Source organism: Equus caballus, chromosome 2 (genome assembly GCF_041296265.1).
Source record: "Equus caballus isolate H_3958 breed thoroughbred chromosome 2, TB-T2T, whole genome shotgun sequence".
NCBI lineage: Eukaryota > Metazoa > Chordata > Mammalia > Perissodactyla > Equidae > Equus > Equus caballus.
In genome coordinates this window covers 63109409-63123861 of record NC_091685.1, presented here as the reverse complement: position 1 = coordinate 63123861, position 14453 = coordinate 63109409, and positions in this window count along the sequence as shown.

The window sequence follows — 14453 nt, the reverse complement described above, 5'->3', positions numbered from 1 at the left end:
GTCTGCACGGGCTGCCCTAACAAAGCCCCACAGGCTGGGCGGCTTCAACAGCAGACATTTGTTTTCTCACAGTTCTGGAGGCTGGAAGTCTGAGATCAAGGGTTAGGCTCTCTGGAGGCCTCTCTCCTTGGCTTGTAGAGGCCGTCTCCTCCCTGTATCCTCACATGGTCTTCCCTCTGTGTGTCTGTGTCCTGACCTCCTCTTCTTATAGGGACACCAGTCCTATTGGATTGGGGCCCACCCTAATAACCTTATTTAACCTTAATCACCTCTGTAGAGGGCCTATCTCCAAATACAGTCACATCCTGAAGTGCTGGGGTTAAGGCTTCAACATACAATTTTTTTTTGGTGGGAGGAGGGCGCAATTCAGCCTAGAATGGGGAAAATGATACTGTGCCCATCAAATCACGAGGATAAAACCCCAGAAAGGGAACTAAAGGCCACTATGAGCCACTGGGTGGCTAATGTGCATGGTGAGTTCCTTCTACCTCTGGGCCCAGACCCAGGCGTTGGTCTCCCCAGACACTAAGCTGACAATGTGCGTCCTGCTTTGCCATCGCCTCACAGAGTTCCTGAACACTCATGCAGTTCTCACGGCTCTGTCTGCAGAGTCCCCTCACCCCAGGAGGTGTGTCCTGAATCACAGAAACTTAAGGAATGCCATGCTCAGAATAAGAAGGCATCCAGCCACTCCTGATGCTTCAGATCGTGGTCCCTGAGAAGTTTTGTGGGATGGTGCAGTTTTTCCTCTGTGGGGTCAATATCTGAATGCTGGGAGGTGGCTCCAATATCCTTATTTTCCGTGACTTCCTTTACATAAATGTATGCTCCTCCTTCTGGATACAAACCCCTCTTCAGCTTGTCCTTCTGCTGGGTTAAGCACGAGTTCGAATGTGAGCTCATTTGTTTTCACATCTCTGCATCTTGGGAGGGACTCTGAGGTCTCTCTCTAGCTCAAATCTCCCCTTCTCTTCCGGTGCCAGATTCCCAGTGCCTTCAGGAGGTTCTTGTTCAGCTGTCACCTGGATGCCCACAAGGATGTTGCCATATTCCTCTTAGCTACCCCCATCAAAACTTCCGGTGTCGGCAATAACATTCTCACAGCCTACGTGTTCTAAACGGTCGTCTTCCTTCTCTCTCATTCCCTGTCCTTTGTATTCGGGGTGTTATCAAGCGGAATCGGTTCATCTTTATTGCCATTTGTCAGAGATCCCAGCTCTCCCTCTCTTTCTCTCTCTTCGATCTAATCCATATACAGCTGCTTGCCTGATAATTTTTAAATGACATTTTCATTTTGCTTCATTCGATACCTTGCTCCAAAATTATAATTTAAAGGCAAAGAATGATAGAGTTGCAAAGTAGTGGGGTGCACTGCGTCGCCATTAGACTTGAACCCTGAAGACCTGGATTTGAGTCCCGCCCTAGCCTCTCACCTGCCACGTGACTTTGGTCAAACACTCCTACTTCCAGGACCTTGAACTCCTTCTTTAAAATGGGCATAGTAATCCCTAACAATGGTATTTATTCAGTTACTGTAAATAAATTCAGTTAATGCAAATAAAAAGGCTTTGAAAACTGTAAGGTACCACACAAATGCAAAAATATAATGATAGTCGCTCAAGACCATCTCCAGTGCAACCACTTCTTATAACTAATTAAAAATTGTCCTTTTCCCTTCTTGAGCCTCCATAGCATTTTTCTGGACAGTTGCTGGTATTCAGATTTGCAGTTTGCATGGCACAGTGTGTCCCCTGCTGATCCCTGCCAGGTGCACGTCCTGCCTGCAGAGGACTGGAAACCACCTGAGGGAACCAACTTGTATTTTCTCCTGTTCCTCTCCAGCGGAGTACGGTGCCAAGCACACCGAGGTCAACCAATCCCACGTGCATTGATTGAGCACCAAATATTTGTTGATATGCACTGAGTGCATAGTAATAGGCAGGGGATTCAATGAAATATAATAAAAGTCCCTGCTCTCAAAGAGCTCACAGGCTGGTTTGGAAGATGAGCTGCAAGAACGGAAAAGGATGTATAAGGCTGTTACAGTGTTAGCGAAAGAGACGTGGGCACTGAAAGCAGTGGATCCCCTACGCCTGGCACAGTGGGAGAGCCTTGGCCACTGGGGAAGATTTAAGCTGGGTCTTGAAGGACAGGTAAGATCTGGATGGGTGGAGATGGCGGAGGGTAGGAGACAGGGAACAGGCCGGGGAGCTGGAGTGGAGGAGCCTTTGCAGAAGGGAGATGTAGCAGAAGGGGCTGGACGTGCAGGCCGGGCGAGACAGTAGAAGGCCTTGAGTGGTGGCCTCAACAACTTGACCTCTACCCTGGCAATCAGAAGACGTTGAGAATTGTTGCGCAGGGGGTGATATGCTCAAGGCCGTCTCTTGGGCGTGTTAAGCTAGGGTTGACCCTAATACTTACTGATTGGAGAAAGCAGGAACGTGTCTCTGTACGTGTTCATCTGTCTCTCTGGGGCCGGTTCTGTATGGACGACTGCAGCCTCAAAATCCCGCTAGAAATAAATATACAAATAGTCAAGCAACCACACTGAAAGCTTTCTATTTTTTCAGCAGTGTCACGTGAAAATCTCCTGATCCCTTGACATTTCCTGTTTCTGGATAAACTCACTTCTCTCCCTCACCGCCACCATCAGAGGCCTCACGACCAGGGCCAGTCTGAGCCTGTGCCTGACAGAGAAGGGCCCCTTCTTCCTCCCTCTCCCCGAAGGGCTGTTGGCTTAAAGCTCACAGAATGCCATTTCACGAAATTGTGTTGTTCACGCAAGATGACTATCTTCCCAAAGCTATTTCGTGTTTCTGGAAGAGGAAAATATGAAACAAATTAATTATTTTTTTTTGAGAAAGAAAACTGTTTTAGTCCTTTGCAAAATAAAACAATGGATCTCCAAGCCTGATTTTTCTGCATCAATTAAAAGACATTTCCTAAGAACCGTGTCGTGACCTCCCCCCTCCCGCTAGCCCTCTCCCCACCCTGGGCCTCTGCCGGCCACACGCACACACAGCTGGTACTTCCAGCTCTGCCTCCCATCGTTACAATCAAAGAGCTTTCACCCAGCACCCGCATGAGCTGGCGCCTTTAGAATTACTTGCAAAATGTATCTCATTGAATCACACTAGTGCCTAACAAAATCTGAAGCCACACGGTCGGTTAAGATAATGGAATTGTTTCTCCCCCGGAAAGATAGGTGGTTAACCTCTTGTGTCATATATAACAGAACTGAGTGCTGTCTTCCAAGAGAGGAACTTTTGCAGAGACTAACTGGGGCTGGCCACAACTTTGCTCTGCCTTTTTCTGTTGCTTTGCCCACCAATGTGGAAGAGGTGCCCAGCCCTGGCCCCAGGAGTTCAGACTCCTATCCTAACGACAGATAAGACTAAATGAGAATGGGACTCCCTCCTGAGGCAGCGCATCTGTATTCCAGGCTGCCACGCGGCCGCCATGGGGCTGCATCCAGGACCCGAATGTTTTATTGAACCATTAATAGTAAATTTTCTGCTTGGATTCCCTGCTGCTTGGAGACAAAAGGCACCAGAGGGCTCTGAGTCAGGGCTCAGGGTTGGGGTGGAAACATTCTTATTTGCATTCCATAGCTTCGTGCGCGTGCACAGTCTAAACACACACAGACCACCCCCTCCCCACCAGCGTAACTGTACAAATTCTTTTTCATTCATTCATTTGACAGACACGGACTGAGGGCCTCCTCGGAGGCAGGCACTGTGCTGGGGGCTGGGCACACAGACAAGAATGAGACAGGATCCCGTCTGCAGCACACCGTAGCCCCTGAAGCTTGAAAAATGCATTTAGGATTAACACAAAGCAGTACATGCCCCAAATATGAATAGATGCCAGAGGGTTTTAAATTAATGAACAATAGATTCAGAAGAGAGAAGTAAAAGGAAGGCCAGATGATCACAATTGGGTAAAATGGTATGGTCACAGACTGGTGGGAAACAAGAAAGAAAGAAATCATTGACACGGTAATTTTTACTTCTTTTCAAAATGTTATTTCATGTTGTTACAGTAATATTCATATCGTAAAATAGGGAGAGGTTAGGTGAGAGGACATTCAAGTTGTAGCCAGAGTCTTTGCAAGCAATACAACATTCTCTCATAGTGAAATATTTGCTCAATGAATAAATGTTTCATCATGCAAACAATTATCCCAATAATTTCCAGAGATGGAACCACCTATGGAACAGAAAATGGTATTTTCCCCCCAAATAAAAATAGTTTTCTTTTCTAATGATACAAGCAATGCATGCTCATTATAATAAAAACTATTTAGATGATACCCCAAAAAAGCATAAAAATGAAAGTAAAAATTCATCTGGAGATAGACGTAGATATATACATAAATACACATATAGGCAAGTGCTATACAGTGGAGCAAAGACAGTCTTTTTAAAAAATGGTGCTGGAACAACTTGACATCCATGTGCAGAAGTGAATCTAGACACAGACCTTACACCCTTCACAAAAATTAACTCAAAAGCATCATAGACCCCACATGTTCTTTGCAGTATTCTTTACAATAGCTAAGACATGGAAACAACCTAACTGTCCTTTGGTGGATGAATGGATAAAGAAAATGTGGTGTATATACATACAATGAAATATTATTCAGACATAAAAAAGAATGAAACCTTGCCATTTGCAACAACATGGATGGACTCTGAGGGCATTATGCTAAGTGAAATAAGTCAGACAGGAAAAGATAAATACTATATGATCTCATTTATATGTTGAATCTAAAAAACAAAAAATAAACAAAAAAACTGAGCTGGTGGATCTAGACAACAGATTGGTGGTTGCCTGAGGTGATGGGGGGAGGGTGAAATGGGTGAAGGGGGTCAAAGGTACAAATTTCCAGTTATAAAATGAGTAAGTGATGGGAATGTAGTGTAGAGGATGGCGATTATAGTTAATAATACCGTGTTGCATATTTGAAAGTAGCTAGGAGAGTGGATCTTGAAAGTTCTCATCGCAAGAAAAAGATCTGTAACTGTGTGTGGTGACAGATGTTAACTGGACTTATTGTGGTGATCATTTTGCAATATATACAAATATCGAATCATTACATTGTACACCAGAAACTAATATAATGTTATGTCAATTATACCTCAATTTAAAAAAAATGCATCATACACAACTAGAAGGACCTACAACTAAAAAATATACAGCTATGTACTGGGGGGATTTGGGGAGAAAAAAAAGATTGTCAACAGTTGTTAGCTCAGGTGCCAATCTTTAAAAAAAAAAAATGCATCATAGACCTAAATGCAAAACTATACAACTCCTAGGAGATATCATAGGAGAAAACTTTGATGACATTTAGTATGGGGATGACTTTTTAGATATGGTACCAAAGGAGCAATCCATGAAAGAAAGAATCAATAAGCTGGACTTCATTAAAATTAAAATTTTCTTTTCTACAAAAGACAATGTCAGGAGAATGAGAAGACAAGCCACAGGCTGGGAGAAAATATTTGAAAAAGACACATCTGATAAAGGACTATTATCCAAGAGATACAAAGAGCTCTTAAAACTCAACAAGAAGAAAACAAACAACCTAATTAAAAAATGAGCCAAAGACCTTAACAGACACCTTACCAAAGAACATATTCAGATGGCAAATAAGCATATTAGAAGATGCTCCACATTGTATGTCATCAAGGAAATGCAAATTAAAACAACAATGAGATACTACTACACACCTATTAGAATGGCCAAAATCCAGAACACTGACAACACCAAATGCTGGTGAGGACGTGGAGCAACAGGAACTCTCACTCATTGCTGGTGGGGATGCAAAATGGTACACCCACTTTGGAAAACATTTTGGTGGTTTCTTACCAAATTAAACATGCTCTTACCATACGATCCAGCAATCATGCTCCTGGGTATTCACCCAAAGGAACTGAAAACTTATGTCCACACGAAAACCTGCACACACATGTTCATAGCAGCTTTACTCGTAATTGCCAAAATGTGAAGCAACCAAGATGTCCAGATACATAAACTGTAGCACATCCAGACAATGAAATATTATTTAGCACTAAAAAAAAATAAGCTATCAAGCCATGAAAAGACACGGAGGAAGCTTAAATGTCTATTACTAAGTGAAAGAAGTCAATCTGAAAGGCTACACATGGTATGATTCCAACTATATGACACTCTGGAAAAGGCAAAAGTATGGAGACAGCGAAAAGATCAGTGGCAGCCAGGGCTTCGAGAGGAGGAGCCATGAATAGGCGGAGCACAGAGGGTTTTAGGGCAGTGAAGATACTCTGTGTAATACCATAAAGATGAATACATGTCATTATACATTCGTCCAAACCCACAGAATGTACACCAAGAGTAAACCCTGATGTAAACTATGGACTTTGGGTGATTATGATGGGTCAATGTGGGTTTATCAATTGTAACAAATGTCCCTTCTGGTGGGGGGATGTTGATAATGGGGGAGGCTATCGATGCATGTGTAGGGGGTCAGGGAGTCAATGGGAAATCTCTGTACCTTCCTCTCAGTTTGCTGTGAATCTAAAACTGCTCTAAAAATAGTCTTTAAAAAATTTCATTTCTAATTCTATTTCTCAGAGATAATTCCTCTTAATATTTGGTTGTATAGACCACCAAACTTTTCTTCATGCATGTATCTTTAAAACTCTACCACCATGTTCATAGCAGCATTATCCACAATCACCAAAGGTGGAAAAAACTCGAATCCATCAACAATAAATGGATAAACAGAATGTGATATATCCATATGCTGGAATATTGTTCACCTTAACAGGAGGGAAATTCTGACACTTGGTACAACATGGATGAACCTTGAAGACATTACGCCAGGTGAAATAATCCAGTTGCAAAAGGACAAATACTGTAGGATTCCACTTATATGAAGTACCTGGAGGACTGAAATTCATAGCAATAGAAGGTAGAGTGTTGGTTGCCAGGGGCTGGGGGAGGGGAGAATGGAGAGTGGTTTGATTGGCCTGGAGTTTCAGCTGGGGAAGACGACAATGTTCTCGAGATGGATAGTGGTGAAGTTGCGCAACAAGGTCAATCTAAGGGAAGGCTTATTGTTCAACTTTTTCAACTTTTGAAAGTGATAGTTAATGCCACTGAATTGTACACTTAAAAATGGTTAAAATGGGGGCCAGCCCAGTGGCACAGCAGTTACGTTCACACATTCTGCTTCAGCATCCCAGGTTCGCTGGTTCGGATCCCAGGTGCGGACCTATGCACCGCTTGTTAAGCCATGCTGTGACAAGTGTCCCACATATAAAGTAGAGGAAGATGGGCATGGATGTTAACTCAGGGCCAGTCTTCCTCAGCAAAAAGAGGAGGATTGGCAGCAGATGTTAGCTCAGGGTTAATCAGCCTCGAAAGAAAAAAACAAATGGTTAAAATGGTCAAATTTATGTTATGTATATTTTGCCACAATAAAGAAAGTTCAGTTAAAATATAACTCTGCCGCCTCCTTCCCACCGCACACACACATATGTACCTTGGTTGCAAGTAACAAAAAAACTCAATTCAAATTAGTTCAAGCACTAAAGAGGACTTTAGGTACAGAAATACCTCCTAAACCCAACGGCAGGCACGCAGCTAGCTATTTCGGGCACTGAGACCAAGAACCAGAAGCTTCAGAAACAAGAGCCACTCTCTCAGTCTCTCTGTCTTCTCTATCTTTGGGGTTGCGAAGTCTCTGTCTTCTACACCATTCAGGGCATCTGTTTCTTCCATCTCTCAGTCTGGGCTGGTTTTCTCTGTGTTCCAAGCGTGCGGTGGAAGGTAGCTGCCCTCAGCTTCTGGGTTTACTTTTCCTTTTAAAGATTTTTCCCATTAAAAAACCCTCAATTTTCAGATTTAAATGACCAACCTAGAATGGCTTAACTTTTCTAAACCCCAACTGCAAATTCCTAGCAAAGACATTCTTTGCTCCCAAGTTTACCTTGAAAAATTTCAGGCTCATAAAAAAGTTGGAAGAATAGAACAATAAACCTTTCACCAGATTCATCAGTTGTTAACATTTTGCCACACTTAACTAGTTTTCTCTCTTTCTCTACACACACACATACAGTTTTTTTGTTTTTTTTTTAGATTGGCACCTAGGCTAACAACTGTTGCCAATCTTTTTTTTTTTTTTCTGCTTTATCTCCACAACCCCCCCTGTACACAGTTGTATACCTTAGTTGCAGGTCCTTCTAGTTGTGGGATGTGGGACGCCGCCTCAACATGGCCTGACGAGTGGTGCCATGTCCGCGTCCAGGATCTGAACCCTGGGCCGCCGCAGCAGAGCGTGTGAACTTAACCACTCGGCCACAGAGCTGGCCCCAACATACAGTTTTTTGAATGAACCATTTGAAAGTAAGTTATGGATATCATAACACTTCTACCCTGAATGGTAAAGACGGTCTTTTTCCGAAACACATACCCTCATCACACCTTAGAAAATTAACCAAAATTCAATCATATCATCTAATATCCAGTACAGATTCAAAATTCCTCAAGTGTCCCAAATTTTCCTTTATAATATTTTTTTATCAAGGATCCAATCAAGGTTTTTATGTTGCATCTTTTTGGTCATTTAAAAATCTAGAATAGTCATCTTGTCTTCTTTCATGTTTCTTTCTTTTTTTTTTTTTTAAAGATTGGCACCTGAGCTAACAGCTATTGCCAATCTTCTTTTTTTTCCCTTCTCCCCAAAGCTCCCCAGTATACAGTTGTATATTCTAGTTGTGGGTCCCTCTGGTTGTACTATGTGGGACGCCACCTCAGCATGGCCCGATGAGTGGTGCCATGTCCACGCTCAGGATCCGAACCAGTAAAACCCTGGGCCACCAAAGCAGAGCTCACAAACTCAACCACTCGGCCACGGGGCCCGCTCCTCATGTTTCTTTTTTTCTTTTTTTTTTTAAAGATTTAATTTTTTTCCTTTTTCTCCCCAAAGTCCCCCAGTACATAGTTGTATATTCTTCGTTGTGGGTCCTTCTAGTTGTGGCATGTGGGACACCGCCTCAGCGTGATTTGATGAGCAGTGCCATGTCCGTGCCCAGGATTCGAACCAACAAAACACTGGGCCGCCGGCAGCGGAGCACGCAAACTTAACCACTCGGCCGCGGGGCCAGCCCCTCCTCATGTTTCTCGGTATCAACTGTTTCAAAACATTCTGGCCAGTTGTCTTATAGAATGTCCTTCATTTTGAATTCGTCTGGTGTTTCTTCATGATTGGTTTCAGATTAAATCTATTTTTTTGTAAAACAGTCACCTAGGTGATGCTGTGTACTTCTTATTTCATCTCACCAGGAGGCAACTTCTGGTTGGCTATTTACTGGCGGTGAATATAATAACCACTAAGTCTTTCCATTGTAATGATATGTTTTGCCTTTTGAATCAATAAGAAATCTGTGGGGTGATAACTTTGAGACTGTGTGAATATTCTGTTTCCCTATAACTTTGTATCCTATATTTTTTGATGATCTTTGCCTGAATCAATTATTATGTTGGAGAATGCAAAGAGGTGATTTTCTATCAGTCCTTCCTCATTTATTAATGGCATTCTTGTAAAGAAGAGCTTTCCCCCGTTTTTCTTCTCATTCCCCCCTCTCTCTTTAGGAGCACTATAGTATGAACATCTTTAAAAAAAAACAACCTCAGTGTATCATGAACACTTACACGATTATTCTTTTTTGATGCTCAAATTGCCCCAAATTTGGCAAGTGAGAGTCCTTAAAGTTGCCAACTGTGTCCTGAGCTGACCCCATTAGTCTTTGAACACTGCATTTTCTGGTACAATATGTTCCAGAAGTACCTTCCACTTTCTTGTCTCAGATCTGGAATCAACCAAAAGAGAGAATGTCACTGGCTTAAAGTGAATCTGTTAGCCCTTGCCCTTGACCCCAATGGCTATAGAGGGAGGTGGAGTGTCGGGAAAGGACCCCATAGAACAAACCTTCCTGCCTATGTTTGTGTGTGTGTGTGCGTGTGCGTGTGTGTGTGGCAGTGGGGAGGCGGATGCCCTTGAGCGCTGGAAAAACCTAGAAGGTTTAATACTGCAGGGCACCAAGATTGGGACCAAGAGCCTAGTCCAAGACTTCTTCATGTTACCTTTTTGGGACATCTCCATCCCATCTTTCTATTTCAAATGTACCTCTGATAATCATGATGTGTATGCAAATGCTGGTGGGAATACGACAGTTTTATGTTGGGGGCTCCTCACGTCCCTAGTGATGCATATTCAGACAAACTGTGATAAATTCAGCTTAGATTTACTGATCTCCCATTATGTGCCAGGAGAGTTGATTTCGCAGACATTGTCTCATTTAGATTTTAAAACAGCCATGCAAAATAGGTACTGTTATTCTCATTTACAAGTTAGCAAAGGAATCTCAGGTTAAGTAACACGCTAGTAAGTGGCAGAGTCCAGGCTCCAGGTAGTTCTTCAGACCCTACATATGGCCCTTTCTCTCCCGTTCCTTATAATCCTGTACATGAAAACAACCTGATGACCCCGATACAGTCAATCACCAAGTGTGTCCTGAGTACCATTGTGTCAGGCATGTTCAAACACACATCATTTATTAAGCACTGACTGTGTGCGAAGTATTAAATTCGCTAATGTAGCAAATGAATGGAAGATATAACTCCCATTGTTTAGGACTTTATATTCTCACTTGGGAGTGAGGGGAAACATACAAGGAAAGACTCATACAAAGAAATAGGTGCAGATTATCTTGAAGAATGTGAAAAAGGTGTCATAAAAATGTCCAATGAATAGATTTTGTAATAATCGTGATACGTTATTTTAACTCATTTGAAGAACTTTTTGGAAAAAGTTATTGACAAGGGAGTCAAGAGACTTTAATAATAATTAGATACTTTTAAACTGAGCGTTTACTGTGTACCAGGTGTGTTATGTATGCTATATGCTCTAACCCTCATAACACCCTGTGGAGGTTTGGGAGTTGTGTCCTCCCAAAATTCATATGTTGAGGCTCTGACCTCCAATGTGACTGTATTTGGCGACAGGGCCTCTAAGGAGGTAAGTGAGGTTAAATGAGGTCATAAGGGTGGGGCCCTAATCCAGTATGACTGGTGTCCCTATGAGAAGGGGAAGGGACACCAGGGATGCACACACAGAGGAAAGGCCACGTGAGGACACAGTGCAAGGGCAGCCATCTGCAAGCCAAGGAGGGAGGCCTCAGGAGAAACCAACCCTGCAGCACCTTGACCTTGGGCTTCCAGCCTCCAGAACTGTGAGAAATAAATGTCTCTCGTTTAAGCAAGCCAGTCTGTGGGATTTTGTTATGGTGTCTCTAGCAGACTAATACACACCTGTTCAAAGAAGGAAGCAGGATCTCCACTTTTCAGATAAAGATAACCAGGTTCAGAGGAGCAAAGAAACTTTTCCAAGTTCCTGCAGACGGGAAGTGGTGATACCAGAATTCAAATCCAGTTCTATCTCACACTGAAGCTATGACTGTTTTTGCTGCAGTCTCCTTCGACTGAGTTCTGGCACTGCCACAGCTGAAGTAGGTGCCATGAAGGCGAGGATGATGTCTAATTTGCCTACCATTGCGTCCCTATGCCCTGCTACAGTACCAGTCACAGCGCTCAAATGTTTGTTGACTGAATATCTTTGCCCTAAAGAGCCTTATGATTTGATTTAGACACAAAATCAAGCAAATATATAACCCATATCATACCATTGTTGTGGTGGAGGTTTTTGGACCAGTAATTCTGGGAAGGGAAAGTTCAGGGTGGGGTGGAACAGAAGGAAAGACTTCAGGAGGTAGATGGAACTCCAGCTGGACCTAACTCTCAGGACACCAGGAAAAATAGTCACCGTCAGTGTCCAATGGCTTATTTCTTTATCTTTTATATTTTAAGTCATTTTATGAATATTTTACAGAATGAAAATAAAGGAATAGTGAAAACAACTTCGTCAGAAATTTTCATAAAAATTCGAACACAGCAAACCTCTGTGTATTAAGTAAATTTTGAGGCACAAACATCATTGAAAATGAAACAATGCTATCACATGTCCTTTTAGCCAAAGGGGACGGGCCGGGTTTTGTCATAAATTATTGCCATGAGGAAGTCCTTTGACTGACTAACTGGATGAAAATACCATATCCCCTTTTTGTCCCTAAAATTACATTGTTCACACATTGATTCTTAAATTTGAGAAAAATCACTAAGATACTGTCATCTGAGGACTCAGTCTGAGATTTCACTCACAGGATAAATTTTATCATCACTCTTAGAGTCTGGAGTGCTGCTCTCCGTCTCTTTTCATTTCATCTTCTGGTTTGTCTAATAATTTGTAATGTCTTCTCTGTCTATTTTCTTTTCTTTGCCTTTAAGGGTAGTAAATGAAAAATTCTGAATTGTCATCTGTGTTCAATGAAGGCTAAAAGCAGACTACAGAGATGGCATCTACTGCCTTCTTTTATACCTTCTTGAAAGATGACATAACTCTTTTGGCAACAAGAAAAATGAAGGATGACGGTTTCCTCACTATTGCATCCTCTTTCTAGACAATTTCATCATCCTCCTATTTTAAAATTATTTTTGTCTTTTTTTGCATAGCTGGGAACAATAGATGAATAATGATGAGGAATGATGAGTAACAATTTTCAGGTAATGGAACAGTACCATATTTCAAGATATAAGAAAAATAAGATCACTAAGATCCTACATTCTATTTTAGACACAGTGCCTTTAGATATTTATTTAATTAAAAAATATGTAAATTCTCTTTTTTTTTGGAAGGCCTCTAAGAAAGAAGAAAATTATAAAATACTGATCCTTATAAATAGTTAGAACTGGAAAAAAGGGACTTGGACAAGCGGGTCAGGACAGACAGGCACTCTGGCTGTGCCCAGCAGGGAGAGGCGACACCGCGCTGCGCGTCCGGGAGTCAGAGTAGATCAGATTTACCACGGCTGAAGTTTCGTTGGGAGGCGGGGCCATCAGGTTGGAGGTCTGATCATGGCCTCCGTCCATTTGAGCAATGTGGACTCTGTTTGGCAAGGCAAGGCACAGTAGCTCTGAAAGATTAGAAGCAGGAGTGCCATGATGCATGCAAACCTTCTTCTGGTTCTTTTCCGCAATGATTGTGAAGCTTTATTCCCAAGGAAAAAATTTAGCTTTTAATGTGTCATAAAAATCATACATAAGAATCCTAACATTCAGTTCAAGCATTATGCATTTATTTTCAAGTGCTTCCATATGTATTACATTCTTTCACAAATTAAAAACCCACATGCTGTCTTCACTCCACTTAAAACCACACACATATTAACAAATAAACTGCTTAGTTAAACCCTGTTTCATTGAGAGTTTGCACTGACTCCACGGGCCTTGAATGTTTTAGGCACTGCACTGGTTTGCTAGCAGGGGATGTGACGATAAATACTAGATTTCTCAGTCTGGAAAGCTGGAGCTGAAGAGTGAGCGTGGTTGTAAGTTCTGAAATGGTCAGGGCAGTAGATAAATTTAACACACATTTGTTTTTCAAATTCTGAAAGAGTTTCATAGGGGAGAAGCTTATGGAACCATTATCCTAAGAGGTACTGATGCCTGAACAAGTAATATCAAAGATTAAGATAAATGTGGAGATGACAGTCATAGCTGGTTATTAAAGAAAACCTGAGCATGTTGAGTGGCCCTCCCTTAGAGGCTGCTGTCAGGGCCGTACATTTCCAGCTGCTTAGGCAGAGTCACACCTAGTGTGGCCCTTCTTACATCCTGGGGAGGCAGTCTGCACCAAGAGGAGCATCCTGTTTTCAGAACACATCCCCATAGACTATTTTTTTTCTTTGCTTTCTCGTTTTTTTTTTTGGTGAGTAAGATTGGCCCTGACCTAACATCTGTGCCAATCTTCCTCTGTTTTGTATGTGGGACACCTTCACAGTGTGGCTTGATGAGCATTGCGTAGGTCTGTGCCAGGAATCTAAACCTGTGAAACCCGGGCCACTGAAGCAGAGAGCAGTAACTTAACCACTATGCCACTGGGCCAGCCCCTAGACTTTTTTTTTGGTGAGGAAGATTGACCCTGAGCTAACATCCATTGCCAATCTTCCTCTTTTTGCTTGAGGAAGATTGTCACTGAGCTAACATCTGTGCCAATCTTCCTCTATTTTATGTGGGATGCTGCCTCAGTGAGGCTTGATGAGCGGTGCTGGGTCTATGCCCGGGATCTGAACCTGTAACCCCAGGCAACCAAAGCAGAGTGTGAGAACTTAACCACTATGCCACTGGGCCGGCCCCTAGAGTAGTTTTTTAAAACAAAACAATTACTGATTGTTGTCTGGACTGAGGAGGGCTGTCACTTGGGGTCTCTCATGAGGTTGCAGTCAGATGGTGACTGGAGCTGGAATCATCGCAAAGGCTGTCTGTTGATGCTGTTTGTTTGTTAGGAT